The 19,401-nt window shown below is 37.8% G+C and overlaps 1 non-coding gene across 1 annotated transcript; it reads left to right on the forward strand.

Annotated features, from left to right (window-relative positions):
* The first annotated feature begins 14,582 nt into the window (after window positions 1-14,582).
* LOC115030331 (U6 spliceosomal RNA) lies at window positions 14,583-14,685 on the forward strand. The gene has a single exon (XR_003835911.1). It is a non-coding gene; the product is annotated as a U6 spliceosomal RNA (small nuclear RNA).
* The last annotated feature ends 4,716 nt before the right edge of the window (window positions 14,686-19,401 follow it).

Here is a 19,401-nt window from a genome sequence, read left to right on the forward strand (position 1 = left end):
TTAGAATTGGGAACAAAACACCCAGGGAAGGAGTTACAGAGACAAAGTTCGTAGCTGTGATGAAAGGATGGACCATTTAGAGACTGCCGTATCCAGGGATCCATCCCATAATCAGCTTCTAAACGCTGACACCATTGCATACACTAGCAAGATTTTGCTGAAAGGACCCAAATATAGCTGTCTCTTGTGAGACGATGCCGGGGCCTAGCAAACACAGGAGTGGATGTTCACAGTCAGCTATTGGATGTATCACAGGGCTCCCAAGGGAGAAGCTAGAGAAAGTACCCAAGGAGCTAAAGGGATCTGCAACCCTATTGTTGGAACAACATGATGTACTAACCAGAACCCCGGAGCTCTTGTCTCTAGCTGCATATGTATCGAAAGATGGCCTAGTCGGCCATCAATGGAAAGAGAGGCCCATTGGACTTGCAAACTTTATATGCCCCAATATAGGGGAATGCCAGGGCCAAAAGAATGGGAATGGGTGGGTAGGGAAGTGGGGGGCGCTATGGGGGACTTTTGGGATAGCATTGGAAATGTAATTGAGGAAAATATGTAATAAAAATATTAAAAATCAAAAAAAAAAAAAGAATATGAATTCTAGACACAAGACATAGAGGAGAGAATCCAGGCACAGGAATATGACAGAAAGGCATCAGCTTGAGTAAGAGAAACTGAAATTCGAGACCTCAGAGTCAGTAATGTATGCTCAGAGTTGACAGTACCCAGAGGACAGGTTAGAGAAGCATAAGTACTGAAATAAATATTATGTTTTGAAGCAGAAAAAGAGAAATAAGAAGAAATGTTTTGTAAATGTGCATAGATGCTGCAAAAGGAAAGAAACTGAGTATTGACAGTCATAGAAAGAAAATTTAAACTTAAAAATGAGGTAAATTCTATGAAGAAAAGAGAGAATTGACAAGATTAAAAACTGAAAATATTTTCTGTGTTAATAATGGAAAACACTATAGAAGAGGCAATAGGTACCCTGTATAGTTTCATATCAATAATCATCATAGAACTATTTATATTGATCACAGTTTTCTCTGTCATCTTTTTAAAGAACATCAAAGTAGAGTAGGATAAAACATCTGTTCCAACACCACCTGGAGTAATTGGGACCAGCAGGATCCAGGAAGGCAGGAAACATACCCGACCAGTGGCTCAGTTTCCTTCCAGTCTTCACCAATTTACCTTGGGTACAAACTCTGCAGCCAGTCCCACAGCACCCAGAGGAGGCTCAAATCCCAGGAGCTTTAAAATAGCCAGGATCACAGGACCCCTGGATCCCAGGATTCCAGGAGCTTGGTCACACCAGCATCTCAGGGTCTAAGAGGCAGCTTGACTCCCAGGAACACACTCAGAATATCAGGATCAGAGGATCACAAAATCACAGGATCACAGAGACAGGTGAACTCTGGGGAATTCTGACTCAACCAAGATTACAGAAAGGACAGACTCCTGTCAGATATATCGAGGTCAGGGAGCACCAGACATAATCAGGTGGTGGGAGGCAAACATAAAGACACAAGCAACAGAAACCAAGGTTACTTGGCATCATCAGAACCCATTTCTCCCATCATAGCAAGTCGTAGATATACCATCACACCAGAAAATCAGAACTCGGATATGAAATCACTTCTCATGACAATGATAGAGGACTTTAAGAAGGACGTAAATAACTCCCATAAAGAAATACAGGAGAACATAGGTTAACATCTAAAATCCCTTAAAGAGGAAACACAAAAGTCCCTTTAAAAATTATGGGAGAACACAATCAAACAGGTGAAGGAAACGAACAAAATCATCCAAGATCTAAAAATGGAACTAGAAACAATAAAGGAATCACAAAGAGAGACAACCCTAGAATTAGAAAACCTAGAAAAGAGATCAGGAGTCATAGATGCAAGCATCACAAAAAGAATACAAGGGATAGAAGAGAGAATCTCAGGTGTAGAAGTTACCATAGAAAACATTGACACAAAACACAAAGAAAATGCAAACTGCAAAAAGCTCCTAATCCAAAACATACAGGAAATCCAGGACAAAATGAGAAAACCAAACCTAAGAATAACAGGTATAGAAGAGAGTGAAGATTTCCAACTTAAAGGGCCAGTAAATATGTTCAACAAAATTATAGAATAAAACTTCCCTAACTTAAAGAAAGAGATGCCCATCAACATACAAGAAGCCTAAAGAACTCCAAATAGACTGGACCACAAAAGAAATTCCTCCCATCACATAATAATTAAAACACCAAATGCACTAAACAAAGAAAGAATATTAAAAGCAGTAAGGGAAAAAAATCAAGTAACATATAAAGGCAGACCTATCAGAATTTACACCAGACTTCTCACTAGAGACTATGAAAGCTAGAAGATCCTGGGCAGATATCATACAGATCTTAAGAGAACATAAATGCCAGCCCAGACAAAACTCTCAATTACCATAGATGGAGAAAACAAGATATTCCAAGACAAAACCAAATTTACACAATATCTTTCCACAAATCCAGCCCTACAAAGGATAATAGATGGAAAACACCAACACAAGAAGGGAAACTACACCCTACAAAAAGCAAGAAAGTAATCTTTCAACAAACCCACAAGAAGATAGCCACACAAACATAATTCTACCTCTAACAACAAAAATAACAGTAAGCAACAATCACATCTTCTTAATATCTCTTAATATCAATGGACTCAATTCCCCAATAAAAAGACATAGACTAATAGACTGGATATATAAACAAGATCTAACATTTTGCTACATACAGGAAACACACCTCAGTGACAAAGACAGCACTAACTCAATGTAAAAGGCTGGAAAACAATTTTCCAAGCAAATGGTCCCAAGAAACAAGCTGGAGTAGCCATTCTAATATCGAATAAAATCAACTTTCAATCAAAAGTTATCAAAAAAGGTAAGGAAGGACACTTCATACTGATCAAAGGAAAAATCTACCGTGAAGAACTCTCAATTCTGAACATCTATGCTTCAAATGCAAGGGCACACATATTCATTTTTTAAAAATTTTATTTATTTATTTTATGTATATCTGTATAGACAGTATCTGTACAGGTAGTTATGAACCTTCATGTGGTTGTTAGGTATTGAATCTAGGACCAAGACTTGCTTCGGTCAACCACACTTACTCTGGTCGGCCCGCTAGCTCAGTCCCTCCTTGCTCCAGCCCAAAGATTTACTTATTATTATAAATATGTACACTGTAGCTGTCTTCAGACTACGGGTGGTTGTGAGCCACGGTGTGGTTGCTGGGATTTGAACTCGGGACCTTCTGAAGAACAACTCAGTGTTCTTACCCCCTGAGCCATCTCACCAGCCCAGGCACACACATTCATAAAAGATACTTTGTTAAAGCTCAAAGCACACAACACACCCTACACAATAATAGTGGGGAACTTCAACACCCCACTCTCAGCAATGGAGAGATCATGGAAACAGAAACTAGACAGTGACACATTGAAACTAACTGAAATTATGAACCAAATGGATCTAAAGATATTTATAGAACATTTCATCCTAAAGCAAAAGAATATACCTTCTTCTTAGCACATCATGGTACCTTCTCCAAAACTGACCATATAATTGGTCAGCAAACAGGCCATTTTGTTCTTGTATCTAAACAGATATAAGAAGACTGAAATAATTCCATATGCCCTATCAGATCACCACTGACTAAGGCTGGTCTTAAATTAAAAAAAAAAAAAAAAAAAAAAAAAACAACTGAAAGAACTCATGTGCTCTACTCAATGATAACTTGGTCAAGGAATAAAGAAAGAAAGAAATTAAAGACTTTTTAGAGTTTAATGAAAATGAAGCCACATCATAACAAAACTTATGGGACACAATGAAAGCAGTGCCATGAGGAAAACACATAGCTCTAAGTGCCTCCAAAAAGAAACTAGAGAGAGCATACACTAGAAGTTTGACAGCATCCCTGAATCTCTAGAACAAAAAGAAGCAAATACACCCAAGAGGAGTTGATGGCACGAAATAATCAAACTCAGGACTGAAATCAACCAAATAGAAACAAAAAGAACTATACAAAGTATCAGCAAAACCAGGAGCTGGTTCTTTGAGAAAATCAGCAAGATAGATAAACCCTTAGCCAGACTAACAAGAGGGCACAGAGACAGTATCCAAATTAATAAAATCAGTAATGAAAAGGGAGACATAATAACAAAAACCATGGAAATCAAAAAAATCACCAGATCCTATTACAAAAGTTTATACGCAACTAAATTGGAAAATCTGGATGAAATGAACAATGTTCTAGACACATACCAGGCGCCAAATTTAAAACAGGATTAGATTAACCATCTAAACAGTCCTATAACCCCTAAAGAAATAGAAGCAGTCATTACTAATCTCCCAACCAAAAAAAACCATTACCAGATGGGTTTAGTGGAGAATTCTATCAGACCTTTAGAGAAGACCTAATACCAATTGTGATGGTTTGTATATTCTTGGACCAGGGAGTGGCACCATCTAGAGGTGTGGCCTTGATGGAATAGGTGTGACCTGGTTGGAATAGGTGTGTCACTGTGGGTGTGGGCTTAAAACTCTCACTCCAGTTGCCTGGAAGTCAGTCTTCCACTGGCAGCCTTTGGATGAAGATGTAGAACTCTCAGCTCTGCCTGCACCATGCCTACCTGGATACTGCCATGCTCCACCTTGATGATAATGGACTGAACCTCTGGACTTGTAAGCCAGCCCCAATTAAATGTTGTTGTTGTTTTTTTTTTTTTTTTTAATAAGACTTGTGTTGGTCATGGTGTCTGTTCACAGCAGAAAAACCCTAAGACACCAATACTCTTCAAACTATTCCACAAAATAGAAACAGAAGGAACACTACTCTATTCATTCTATGAAGCCACAATTACGCTTACACCTAAACCACACAAAGACCCAACAAAGAAAGAGAACTTCAGACCAATTTCCTTTATGAACAAAGATGCAAAAATACTCAATGAAATTCTTGCCAATCCAACCGAATCCAAGAACACATCAAAACGATCATTCACCAGGATCAAGTAGGCTTCATCCCAGGGATGCAGGAATGGTTCAATATATGGAAATCCATCAACATAATCCACTACATAAACAAACTCAAAGAAAAAAATGCTCATTTCATTAAATGCTGAAAAAGCATTTGAAAAAATTCAGCATCCCTTCATGTTAAAAGACTTGGAAAGATCAGGAATTCAAGGCCCATACCTAAACATAGCAAAAGCAATATACAACAAACCACTAGCCTAAATCAAACTAAATGGAGAGAAACTTGAAGCATCCCACTAAAATCAGGGACTAGACAAGGCTGACCACTCTTTCCCTATCCGGTATAGTACTTGAAGTTCTAGCTAGAGCAATTAGACAACAAAAGGAGGTCAAAGGGATACAAATTGGAAAGGAAGAAGGAAAACTGTCACTATTTGTAGATGTTATAATCATATACTTAAGTGACCCCAAAAATTCCACTAGAGAACTCCTAAAGTTGATAAACAACTTCAGCAAAGTGGCTGGATATAAAATTAACTCAAACAAATATGTAGCCTTCCTCTACTCAAAGGATATACAGACTAAGAAAAAAATTAGGGAAACAACAACCTTCACAATAGTCACAAATAATATAACATACCTTGGTGTGACTCTAACCAAGCAAGTGAAAGATGTGTATGACAAGAACTTCAAGTCTCTGAAGAAAGACATCAAAGATCTCAGAAGATGGAAAGATCTCCCATGCTCAGGGATTGGCAGGATTAATATAGTAAAAATGCCCATTTTGCCAAAACGAATTCTACAGATTCAGTGCAATCTCCATGAAAATTCCAAGTCAATTCTTCATAGAGTTAGAAAGACCAATTTGCAAATTCATTTGGAATAGCAAGCAACCCAGGATAGCAAAAACTGTTCTCAACAATAAAATAAGTTCTGGGGGAATCACCATCCCTGACCTCAAGCTGTATTACAGAGCAATAGTGATAAAAACTGTATGGTATTGGTACAGAGACAGGCAGGAAGATCAATGGAATAGAACTGAAAAACCCAGAAATGAACCCATACACATACAGTCACTTGATCTTTGACAAAGAAGCTAAAACCATCCAGTGGGGAAAAGACAGCATTTTCAACAAATGGTGGTGGTTCAACTGGCAGTCAGTATGTGGAAGAATGCAAATCTACCCATTCTTATCTCCTTGTACAAAGCTCAAGTCCAAGTGGATCAAGGACTAAAACCAGATACACCGAAACTTATAGAGGAGAAAATGGGGAAGATCCTTGAACACATGGGCTCAGGGGAAATTTTCCTGAACAGAACACCAATGCCTTATACTCTAAGATAAACAATAGACAAATGGGACCTCATAAAATGAAAAGCTTCTGTAAGGCAAAGGGCACTGTCAATAGGACAGAATGGCCACCAACAGATTGGGAAAAGATTTTTACTAATCTTACATCCAATAGACCAATATAAACAAAGAACTCAAGAAGTTAGGCTCCAGAGAATCAAATAACCCAATTAAAAATGGGGTACAGAGCTAAACAAAGAATTCTCACCTGAGGAATACTGAATGGCTGAGAAGCACCTAAAGAAATGTTCAACATCCTTAGTCATCAGGGAAATGCAAATCAAAACAACCCTGAGATTCTACCTCACACCAGTCCGAATGGCTAAGATCAAAAACTCATGTGAGAGCAGATGCTGGCCAAGGATGTGGAGAAAAAGGAACACTCCTCCATTGCTGGTGAGATTGCAAGCTTGTACAACCACTCTGGAAATCAGTTTGATGGTTCCTCAGAAAATTGGACATAATACTACCTGAGAACCCAGTTATATCACTTGTGGGTATATACCCAGAAGATGCTCCAACATGTAATAAGGACACATGCTCCACTATGTTTATCGTAACCTTATTTATAATAGCCAAAAGCTGGAAAGAACCTAGATATCCTTCAACAGAGGAATGGATACAGAAAAGGTGGTACATTTACACAATGGAGTGCTACTCAGCTATTAAAAATTATGAATTCATGAAATTCTTAGGAAAATGGATAGAAGTAGAAAATATCATCCTGAGTGAGGTAACCCAATCACAAAAGAACACACATTAGGTATGCACTCACTGATAAGTGGATATTAGTCCAAAAGCTCCAAATCAACAAGATAGAACTCACAGACAGCATGAAGCTCAAGAGAAGGAAGACCAAAGTGTGGGTGTTTCAGTCCTTCTTAGAAGGAGGACAAAATACAGGAGAAAATATGGAGATAAAATGTAGAAGTGTAAGAGCAGAGATTGAAGGAAAGATCATCCAGAGACTGTCCCATCTGGGGATTCATCCCATATATAGTTACCAAAGCCAGACAATATTGCGGATGCCAAGAAGTGTATGCTGAAAGGAGCCAGATATGGCTGTCTCCTGAGAGGCCCTGTCAGAGACTTACAAATACAGAGATGGATGCACACAGCCAGCCACTGGACTGAGCACAGGATCCACAATCGAGAAGTTAGAGAAAGGAATGTGGGAGTTGAAGGGGATTGTAACCCCACAGAAAGAACAATATAAACCAATCAGTCCCCCAAGAACTCCCAGGGATTAAGCCATGAACAAATGAGTACACATGGCTCCAGCTGCATACATTGCAGAGAATGTCCTTGTCATGCATCAATGGGAGGAGAGTTCTTTGTTCCTATGAAGGCTTGATGGATGCCCCAGTGTAGAGGAACTGAGGGTGGGGAGGTGGGAATGAGTGGGTGGGTGGAGAAACACCCTCATAGGATCAGGCAGAGGGAGGATGAAATAGGGGACTCGGGGTGGGGGGGGGGGACTGGGAAAGGGGGTAATATTTCAAATGTAAACAAAATATCCAATAAAAAAGAAAGAAACATCAGATTAAAGAAAAAAGAAGATAATCTTCAGATCCTCACCCTCAAATTAGTCTTAGTCTCACTCATTTGGGAGCTAACCAGGCTAGAGAAAAACTAGACAACTTTTAAGTTTAACCTTACATAAGACTATTAGAAAAGCTACATTAATTTTTCCAGCTACCATAAAGCAATTACCTACAGAAGAGTAACCCACAGGGTATGATGAATTTGGATGGCAGTCCTTAGGGAATGGTAGATCCAAGGAGATTTAAAGAGGTGATTATAGCATATAGCATGCACTCACCACATGTGAAACAGGTACTAAATGATTAAGCCATGCAAAATTGTGTAATTCCAAAAGATTTGAAAGATTTAATAACAGCTATCATAGAAGCTGGCACTCCACTACAGTGGCTAACATATTGGAGAGAGGAGGGTTTGACTATGGAACAACATAATGGGACTGGAAGGGTTAATATTCCCAAGGATCAGTTGCTAGGTGCAGGTGAATATGCTGAGTTACAAATGCAGATTCTGTTTGAAGATCTCACCTTAGACGAATGTCTTACAGTAGTTTAAATGCTTGGGACAAGGTTGAAAAACTGTGAAGATGATTTGAATCATTTACCAAGATAACCCAGGGGTCAGAATAAGGTTTTAGAAATTTTTTTTTTACAATGTTTAACTTCAACTGTAAATACAGCAATATCAGATCCAGATGCAAGAGCAGAATTAATTGAATCTTTAGCTTTTCAGAACAATAACACTGAATGCAAAAAGGCTATTAGACCTTTAAAGCCCAGATCTGCACCTACTTACAAATGCATTACAACTACTGTGGATATTGGATCTAATGTGTTCAATGCTGCTATGATAGGACAGGCAAAAAGTATGAGAGCTCAGACTCTCTGATGTTGTGGCTGTGAAAGACCAGGTTATTTCTTAATGTAATGTAGGCAAACAATTCCTTAGGATATTTTCTCTGATTGTAATCCAGAGAGAAGGATTCCTGGGATATGTGGAAGTTGTAGAAAGTGCAGACTCAGGACTCAGATCATGCAGAGATACACAAGGCAATCCCTTAAAATCAGGAATCACTACCAAGGGGCTTTGCTCAGACCCCACCAAAAAACAACATGAACTCTTTGTTCCATGTTAGCCAAGGAGAGCCTGTTCTAGAGACCAACTAGAACAATTAGTGCCTGATATGACAAATAGCTCTGTTCTACAATTAACTACTGTGATGGATAGAACAAGATATTTTAAAGGTACAGGGAGCACATATTTTGGCAAAGTGCTATAAATGAGACCAAAGTTGAAATTACAATTAGATGGACTTGACATTGTAGGCCTAGTGGATGGTGGAGAAGATGTAATAATAATTTCACAAGATTCTTTTTGTTTTGTTTTTTCGAGACAGAATTTCTCTGTATAGCCCTGGCTGTCCTAGAACTCACTTTGTAGATCACAAGATTCTTGAAATTCAACTTGGCCACTTCAAAAGGTATGTATACAGCTCTTGGGACAATGTCTTAGCTGAAACAGAGTCTAAATTGGATTAAATGTATAGGACCAAAAGATCAGATAGGAAAAATTAAGACCATATGTGGCAAACATGTGGGCTCCAGAGAGATAGGTCAGTGTTTAAGGGCACTGACTGCTCTTCCAGAGTTCCTGAGTTCAATTCCCAGCAACCACGTGGTAGCTCACAATGATCTGTAATGGGATCTAATGCCCTCTTCTGGTGTGTCTGAAGACATCTACAGTTACTCATACAAATAACATCAATAAATACTAATGAAGAAAAGTACAGGTGGAAGGTCTTGCCACAAGGAATGTTAAACAACCCCATTTTGTGTAAATGCTTTGTTCAACAGCCATTAAAGTTCATTTGTAAACAGTTTTCTCAATCTATAATTTATCACTTAATGCATTATATCTTGATGGGTATTTCTAATATAGATACCTGAGGGAAAATGTTTGTTGAAATAAAGATAATTTTGCCTTGTTGTATAGTTAAAAGTGCTCATGAAAAATACAAAGAGGAGATTCTATCAACAATCTAGAATATAAAATAGGCCTTCAAAAACCCAGCCACAAAAAAGTACAGATCAGAAGACATCAATTATAAACACTTAATAATTTTCAAAAATTGCTAGTATATATAAATTTGTTATAGCCCATAATTGGATTAACCTCTCAAGAGTTATATAATTTATTTCAAATTGACACAGTGATTCACCCTTAAATAGTCTGATAACCACATAAATTACCTAATATCTCTACCAACAGAGGCCCTGGAGGTATAAACTTAGTAACAAACATGCTAGCTCAGCAAGGTGACTTTATGTTCCTAACTATATACAAAACATCTATGTAAAGCCTGCTCCTGAAACTGAACTGCTATCCCTTCAGAAATCCTTCTATCTGGGTCATTCTACAAAGCTAGTCTACCTTTTTCTTGAGGTCCTGAGGGCTCTTAGCTCTCTTTTCTAGAATACTGTTTTGCCTGTGTCCTGCCAGATGCACCTGTGCTGGTATTGAAAGTACAAAGAGAAAATCCCTGCCTTCAAAACCAAAACAACCAGATCTAATGAAGATCCAAATATTCATAAAAGCCTCTTGCTACTCCCTTTTACCCTTGTCCTGCTGAACCATGTCACCATCATGGTGAGGAGGCTCTACCTAAAGTCAGTAGGGACCATACCATTTCACTTTTATGGTGGGGTTGCTCCAGGCCACTCAGCTGGGAATAGAAAAATAAATTATTGTATCTCCTTTTAGACTAAGAAAGGAACAGCAAGTCTCAAATATTTTAGATTGGTATTAATTTTTACATGATGATAAGAAATTTAGGGTTATCTTGCTATATCATAATGTATATATGGTTCAACTCTTCTTTAAAGATATATGTTGCTATAACTTGAGTACAATTCATTTAAAAATGTAATTTAATGGCCTAGTCTTATGAAAGCTACTGTCATAAACTGTTACTAGTAATTAAGAAATACAAGTTAGTGATCAGTCACCTATAAACAATCATATCTTTTAATGCATTCAGAACTAGTAGTCATGCTAGCCACTAATGTTGTTGATTGAAAGAGGAGGCTTTATTTAGCCACATATATATGTTTTCAAAGTTCAGACAAAACATGTAACTAGAAACAAATAATGTTGTCTAATTAGATATGCTTTAGATAGATAGATGGTCATTAAATACTTCAGAGATCTGCAGAAAATGTAATTTAGGAAGTGTTAATTTAAAACAGGCTTTTTTGATGGACAGACATGTCTGCTCCAGTCAGTACCCCAATCTCCTCCCAGGACGATAATAGGTACAGCAGAATCTCTACCTGGAATTTGCTTCAAATGTGGTAAAACTGGCCACTGGGCTACAACCTGCCCTTTACCTTGACTAATGACAGTCCATGGTCCAAACTGTGGACAAGCAGGACACTGGGAAGTCGATTGCCCTCACTTTGCCTAGACAACATAGGACAGTCCACCCAAGTTCCCACTGCAAAAACAAAAGTCTGTCAGATCTTCAGAACCTGCTGACTGAAGATGGATGCCCCACCAACGCACGAGAGCCTTAGGTTATGGTTCAGGTAGCCAATAAGTCTCTGTCACTTCTATAGGTTTGGAAGCTGCTTGCTCTGTGCTTCCTACTTACTCAGATAAGATTTATCCTTCTTGGGTCTCTAATGGGATTGAAGACCAGATAGTGAGAGCTTTTCAGTTGTCCTTGTTACAGATTCAAAAAGATAAACTCACAAATGAGGCATAAAGTTCATAAAGATTAAAAGACATAAAAGCTTAAGTTGTAAGGGATCTAAGGAAGTATTTTAGGATCTAAGAAGTTGTTTTATGGTTGGTAAATACAAGCTGTAAAGGTTAGAGTTTGCAATGCTTACATGGTGATAAGAAAATGATTTAGGTATATAAAAAGCAATGAAATATTTCAGATAGATACTGAAATATTTTCTCCAAAATTACCAAATATAAATGGACTAAATACTGTGAAAACAATCCTTACCCTGATAGTTCTCATAATTGTTCTTATTGTATATAATTTACTGTTATGAGAAACAAAGCTATTTCTTGAACTAAAATGAAGAGAGATCTTGACCACCCACAGGAACAATATTTACCAGCTATGAGAGAGTGCTTTCAATTGTTAAGTGAACCAATGCCTGGCTGGCAGGATATGTAATGTTTGTCATACTGTCACTTGCTCCACAAAGAAAGGCAAGCTGCCCTGGGGAAGGTCAAATCGTCCCCAAAGTCAACTGGTATATACGAAAAGGAGTATGGCTTTTTGCATGATAGAGGGCTGATGGCTTGGAGATGGAAAAGGAGAATGGACATCTCTGTCTGCAGGCAGAGATGCAAACAATACAGAGAGTACTAAATAGACATGGAAGGAAGATACAAGGAGACAGGACAGAGGTGAGATTTAAGCAGTGAAAACTACATGGATAGACACAATCATGGAGAATTGAGTTAGGCTAGCTGAGAGACTGCCTAGTCAAAGGCCATCTCTCTGAAACTATATAGATTTCTCCATGTTTTTATAAAACCTCAAGTAAGATACTACTGCAATGATTATATAAGTATATATAATCATTATATTAAATATAGTAAGATTTTGAAATGTGGGCTAAGCAATTTTATATATATCTGTAATCTTGTGCTTAGTGGGTTAAGCCAGGAGGATCATGAATTAGTGGCCAACTGGGGCTACATATTGAATTGAAGATCAATCTGGGCTAAACATAGCAGCTACCTGTCTCAAACAAACATATAGACAATGAATCAAACAAATGATACAAATATATTAATCACACTTGTATTCATAGAGTATGACACAAAAAGTCCCCTAAGTGTAAGAAGGTATAAAATGAAGTTACATTAATGAATATTTAAAATTGTTCATAGAGAAATGACAACTACAACTGATCATAGAAATGATTACATGTGTGTGCATCCATAGATACATACATATGTAGTGTCTAGAAAAGGCAAATGCAGACAGAAGGAAGTAGTGGCTGCTTAGCAGTGATGGGCGAGGGGAGAGGAAGGAAGTTAGAGGACTAACATCTTTTCCTTGTATATGGAAAGGAAAATATTGTGAAATGACATTGTTGTGGATAACCCTGGTGTTATTTGTATTTTAATGCTAATTCAACTTCTCTAAGAGAGGCTGTCTGGAACAAGGAGTGAATCAGGTACTGAGGACTTCATGTGACCCTTCTAATGAATAAAGAAACCAATCATTGGGTGAGTAGGTAGGAATTCTAGGTCAGAGAGAGGAAGAAAGGAGGCAAGAGAGAGAGACTGGCGTTTGGATGGGGACAGTGAAGGTGAAAAGGTAGATATCGGAGACCCTGTTCCAGTTGACAGATCCGTTTGGATCCGCTATCTTTATCAAAGGATTTAACTTAGTATGGCTTACAATATTAGGATTCTAGTTGTTTTGCCCAGGGATTGAGTTACCTGTTGATTCTGAACTAAGTTTGTATGGTGTTTTCCTTCACGTGGCAGCTCAACTGGGTTGCAGAAAGAAAGGTATGTCAGCAAGTGTGGGTTTGTAAAAGTGCATTCCAAAAGGCTGTGGGAATTTTGAAGCATGGGGTTGGTGTGGTAGCAACAGCCTGTGGGAATTTAGCAAGCTGGTTGAAGAGATTTCAGAGCTCTAAGTCAGAGAGTCTCCACAAGATGAGAACAGGCTAGCCATGCCCGCCACTGGCTGGCTGGCCAGCCCACTGCCTGCCAGTTTAGCATGAATCTAAATTTTTAATATTTCCTGCAACATGACATGGTGAGGTTTGCACACACTTGTGAATATACTGAAAGTCTCTGAACAGAACACTTGAAATATCTGAACTGCATGGTATTTATGGCATATAAGTTATTCAATAAAATTATTTAATGGGTAAAATAGGGGCCCAGTGGTGTAGGGCATTTGTCACCAAGCCTAATTACCTCAGTTTGGGCCTTGGAACCATGTAGAAGAAAGAGAACCGATTTCTTCAAGATATCTTCTGATCACAACTGGGATGTGGCATGTGTATGTGTGCACGCACAGGGACACACACACACATAAATAAATAAAATGAGTATTTTAAAAGAAAACAAAAATTACATGGGATACATGACTCTGGACTGGACATGTATAATAAATGACATTATCGCAACAACATGAGACGCTTGAGTGACACCTGGGGACAACATGTCACTGTGCCATCAGTGTTCATTTTCTGATCTTGATTGTTGGTTATTGGATTTGCATGGGAATGGCCTTATGGGAAGTACACCCTGCTTTTGCACTAGTGAGCACCAGGAAGTGTGTATTTGTGATGGGAAATCCCTGCAATTGACTTTAATGTTCAAGGGAAGCATGAGAGGGGGGAAGGCAGCTTTTTAAAAAAAATATATGATATGATTGTTTCAAAACAGGACTTGTAAAATACCAAATTCAATTTTGAAATAAGAAAGCAGAGAAGAAACATTTGGTTCCAGGCAAAGGAAGGCATCAAGGAGTGAGCTTTCCTGACAGCCACCAGTGCACCTGCAGTGAGGAAGGGGTGAAAAGATTCTTTACACAGTTGCAACTGAGCCATAGGTTTTCTAAGGTTTCTAGTAGGAACTGTTCATTGTGGAGTTTCTTCTCTGAACTATGAACATTGTGCTCTCTTTGGTAGAATGTACATTAAAAATTGGAATGATACAGAGATTACCATGGCTCTTGCCCAAGGATGACACACAAATTCGTGAAACATTTTATATTTAAAAGTAATTATCTCTTTCTGCCTGGTCCTTGCTGCTAGGGCAGACCCATATTTGGTCTGCTCCCATGAAGACTCCATATCCCAATCCATCGTAGAGGATATGCTGCACACAGAGCAGTTGACTCATAGTTGGTCTGCTTCTGTAAAGACTACATATCCTGATATATCCTAGAGTTGTACATACTGCACTTAGAGTAGTTGAGAAGTTGAGGACCCTGTGCACTCAGAGCAGTTGAGGATCATTTGCACTCAGCGCAGTTGGACGACAGTTTGACTGCTCCATGGAAGACCCAACAGTCTGAAGGTCTCCCATGAGATCTACTGCAGCCAGTGCAACAGATCAGCAACCTCTCTGCCCCTGTGAAGAGCTCCCAGTTGGAAGACCCCACAGGTGGTCTGATTCAGCCAGGGCCTCAAGCCTACCAGGAGACCTGAAGCAACCCAGGGACAAAGGAGGCAGACTCTATACAGTCACCCAGATCAAAAAAACACCAGTGATATTCAGATGGCAAAAGGCAAGAGAAAGACCATAAGCAACAGAAGCCAAAATACATAAGCATCATCAAAACCCACTTCTCCCACCACAGCAAGCCCTGAATACACCAACACACCTGAAAATCAGGAATCTGGCCTAAAATCCTATCTCATGAAGATAATAGAGTCATTTAAGGAGGATATCAATAACTCACTGCAAGAAATACAGGAAAATACAGGCAAACAGGTGAAGGAATTGAATAAAGTAATCCAAGACATAAAAGTGGAAGTAGAAACAATAAAGAAAATGCAAATGGAGGCAAACCTGAAATAGAAAACCCAGGAAACAGGTCAGGAATTACAGATGTGAGTATTGCCAACAGAATAGAGAGATAGAAGAGAGAATCTCAGGTGTAGAAGATACAGTAGAAGAGATTGACACAACTGTCAAAGAAAATTCAAAACATAAAAACTCCTAACCCAAAGCATCCAGGAAATTCAGGACACAATAAAAAGATCAAATCTAACAATAATCATAATAGAGGAGAATGAAGATTCCCAGCTCAAAGGACCTGAAAATTTCCTCAACAAAATCATAGAAGAAAATTTCCCCAACCTAAAGAAAGAGATGAATATAAAGGTACAATAATCCTATAGAACACCAAATAGATGAGACCAGAAAAGAAAATCTTCTCGTCACATAATTATCAAAACACTACATGCATAGAGCAAAGAAAGAATATTAAAAGCTTCAAAGGAAAAAGGCCAAGTAATATACAAAGGTAGACCTATCAGAATTACACCAGACTTCTCAACAGAGATTATGAAAGCCAGGAAAGCCTGGTCAGAAGTCATGCAGACTCTAAGAGAACACAAATGCCAGCCCAGGCTACTATAGCCAGCAAAACTCTCAATCAACATAGATGGAGAAAACAAAATATTCCAGGACAAAACCAAATTCAAACAATATCTATCTACCAAGCCAGTCTTACAGAGGATCCTAGAAGGAAAAAATCCAACACAAGTAAGATACCTGCAATCAAAGAAAGGACAAGATATTAAACATCTCACAACAAAGTCAAAAGCAGAGAGCCACAAGCACATAAAATCACGTACAAAAACAGACATATCAGGAACCAACAGTCATCTCTCTTTATTATCTGTCAATATTAATGGACTCAACTTACCTATAAAAAGGCATAAGCTAACAGACTGGATACACAAACAAGATCCAGCATTTTGCTGCATACAAGAAACACACCTCAACAACAAAGATGGACACTATCTCAAAGTAAAAGGATGGAAAAAAGTCTTCCAAGCAAATGGTCCAAGGAAACAAGCAGGAGTTGCCATCCTAATATCTAATAAAATAGACTTTCAGCCAAAATTTATCAAGCGTGATGAAGAAGAACACTTAATATTTATCAAGGGCAAAATGAATATATATACATATATATATATATATATATATATATATATATATATATATGTGTGTGTGTGTGTGTGTGTATATATATTCTCATTTCTGAATATCTATGCCCCAAATGCAAGAGCACCCAAATTCATAAAAGAATCTTTACTAAAACTCAAAACACACATTGAACCTCACACAATAATAGTGGAAGATTTCAACACCCCACTCTCACCAATGGATAGGTCATTGAAACAGAAACTAAAAAGAAGTACAATGTAAGAAAGAGAGGTTATGAACCAAATGTATTTAACAGATATCTACAGAACATTTCACCCTAAAAGAAAAGACTACACCTTCTTCTCAGCACCTCATGGTACCTTCTCCAAAATCGACCATATAATTGATCACAAAACAACCTGCAACAGATACAAGAAGATTGAAATAATACTATGCATCCTATCAGACCACCATGGTCTAAGTCTGGTTTTCAATAACAACAAAATCTACACAAAACCCACATACACATGGAAACTGAGCAACTCTTTACTCAGTGATAACTTGGTCAAGGAAGAAATAAAGAAAAACTTCCTGGAATTTAATGAAAATGTTGGCACATCATACTCAAACCTATAGGAAACAATGAACGCAATGCTAAGAAGAAAGTCCATAGCACTAAGTATCCTGATAAAGAAACTGGAGAGATCTTACATTAGCAACTTAACAGCATACCTGAGAGCCCTAGAACAAAAAGAAGCAAACTCACCTAAGAGGAGTAGAAGGCAGGAAATAGTCGAATTCAGGGCCAAAATTAACCAAATAGGAACAAAGAAAACAATACAAAGAATCAGCAATACAAAAAAAAATCTGGCTCTTTGAAAGGATCAACAAGATAGATAAACCCCTAGCCAAACTAACTAAAGTGGCAAGAGGCAGTATCCAAATTAATAAAATCAGAAATGAAAAGAGAGACATAACAACAGAAACAGGAAATTCAAAAAATCACCAGATCCTACTATAAAAGCCTATACTCAACAAAACTGGAAAAATCTAGATGAAATGGAAGGTTTTCTAGACAGATGCCACATACCAAAGTTAAATCAAGAGCAGGTAAACTATCTAAACAGGCCCATATCACACGAGGAAATAGAAGAAGTCATTAAAAACCTCCCAACCAAAAAAAGCCCAGGACCAGATGGATTTAGTGCAGAATTCTACCAGACCTTCAAAGAGGACCTGATACCAATTTTCCTCAAACTATTCCATAAAATAGAAACAGAGGAGTACTACTTAACTCATTCTATGAAGCCACAATTACTCTGATACCTAAACCACACAAGGACCCAACCAAAAAAGGGAACTTCAGACCAATCTTGCTTATGAATATTGATGCAAAAATACTCAGTAAAATTCTTGCAAACCAAATTCAAGAACACATCAAAACCATCATTCACCACGATCAAGTAGGCTTCATCCCAGGGATGCAAGGTTGCTTTAATATATGAAAATCCATTAACGTAATCCACTCTATATAAACAAATTCATAGAAAAAAATCACACGATCATCTCCTTAGATGCTGAAAAAGCATTTGACAAAATACAACACCTCTTCATGTTAAAAGTATTGGAGAGATCAGGAATTCAAGACTAATACCTAAACATAATAAAAGCAATTTATTGCAAACCAACAACCAATATCAAATTAAATGGAGACAAACTTGAAGCAATCCCACTGAAATCCGGGAACAAGACAAGGATGCTCACTGTCCCCATATCTATTCAATATAGTACTCAAAGTGTTAGCTAGAACAATAAGACAACAAAAAGAGATCAAGGGCATACAAATGGTAAAGAAGAAATAAAGGTATCACTATTTGAAGATGTTTTATAGTATACATAAGCGACCCCAAAAATTCTACCAGAGAACTCCAGCTGATAAACAAACAACTTCAGCAAAGTGGCTGGATATAAAATTAACTCAAATAAATCAGTAGCCTTCCTTTATACAAAGGATAAACAGTCTGAGAAAGAAATTAGGGAAACAATTCCCTTCACAATAGCCACAAATAGCATAAAATATCTTGGAGTTACTCTAACCAAACAAGTGAAAGACCTGTATGACAATAACTTCAAGTCTCTCAAGAAAGAAATTGAAGAAGATCTCAGAAAATGGAGAGATCTTCCATGCTCATGGATTGGAAGAATTAACATAGTAAAAATGGCCATCCTACCAAAGGCAATCTATAGATTCAATGCAATTTCCATCAAAATCCCAACACAATTCTTCAAAGACATGGAAAGAGCAATTTTCAAATTCATCTGGAAAGGCAAAAAAAAAAAAAAAAAAAAAAAAAAAAAAAAAAAAAAAAAGCAGAATAGCGAAAAACAATTTTTAACAATTAGAGAACAGCTTGGGGGAATCACCATCCCTGACCTCAAGCTTTACTACAGAGCAATAGTGATAAAAACTACATGGTATTGGTACAGAGACAGACACGTTGATCAATGGAATAGAATTGAAGACCCAGAAATAAAACTACATGCTTACTGTCACTTGATTTTTGACAAAGCTGCCAAAAGTATACAATGGAAAAAAAGAAAGCATCTTCAATAAATGGTGCTAGTCTAACTGGCTGTCTGTATGTAAAAGAATGAAAATAGACCCATATTTGTCACCTTGTACAAAGCTCAAGTCCAAGTGGATCAAGGACCTCAACATAAAACCAGATACATTGAATCTAATAGAAGAGAAAGTGAGAAAGAGCCTTAAACTCATTGGCACAGAAGAAATTTTCCTAAACAGAACTGCAATGTCTTATGCTGTAAGATCAAG

The sequence above is a fragment of the Mus caroli genome, unplaced genomic scaffold, assembly GCF_978045245.1.
Source record: "Mus caroli unplaced genomic scaffold, Mus_caroli_1 scaffold_17, whole genome shotgun sequence".
NCBI lineage: Eukaryota > Metazoa > Chordata > Mammalia > Rodentia > Muridae > Mus > Mus caroli.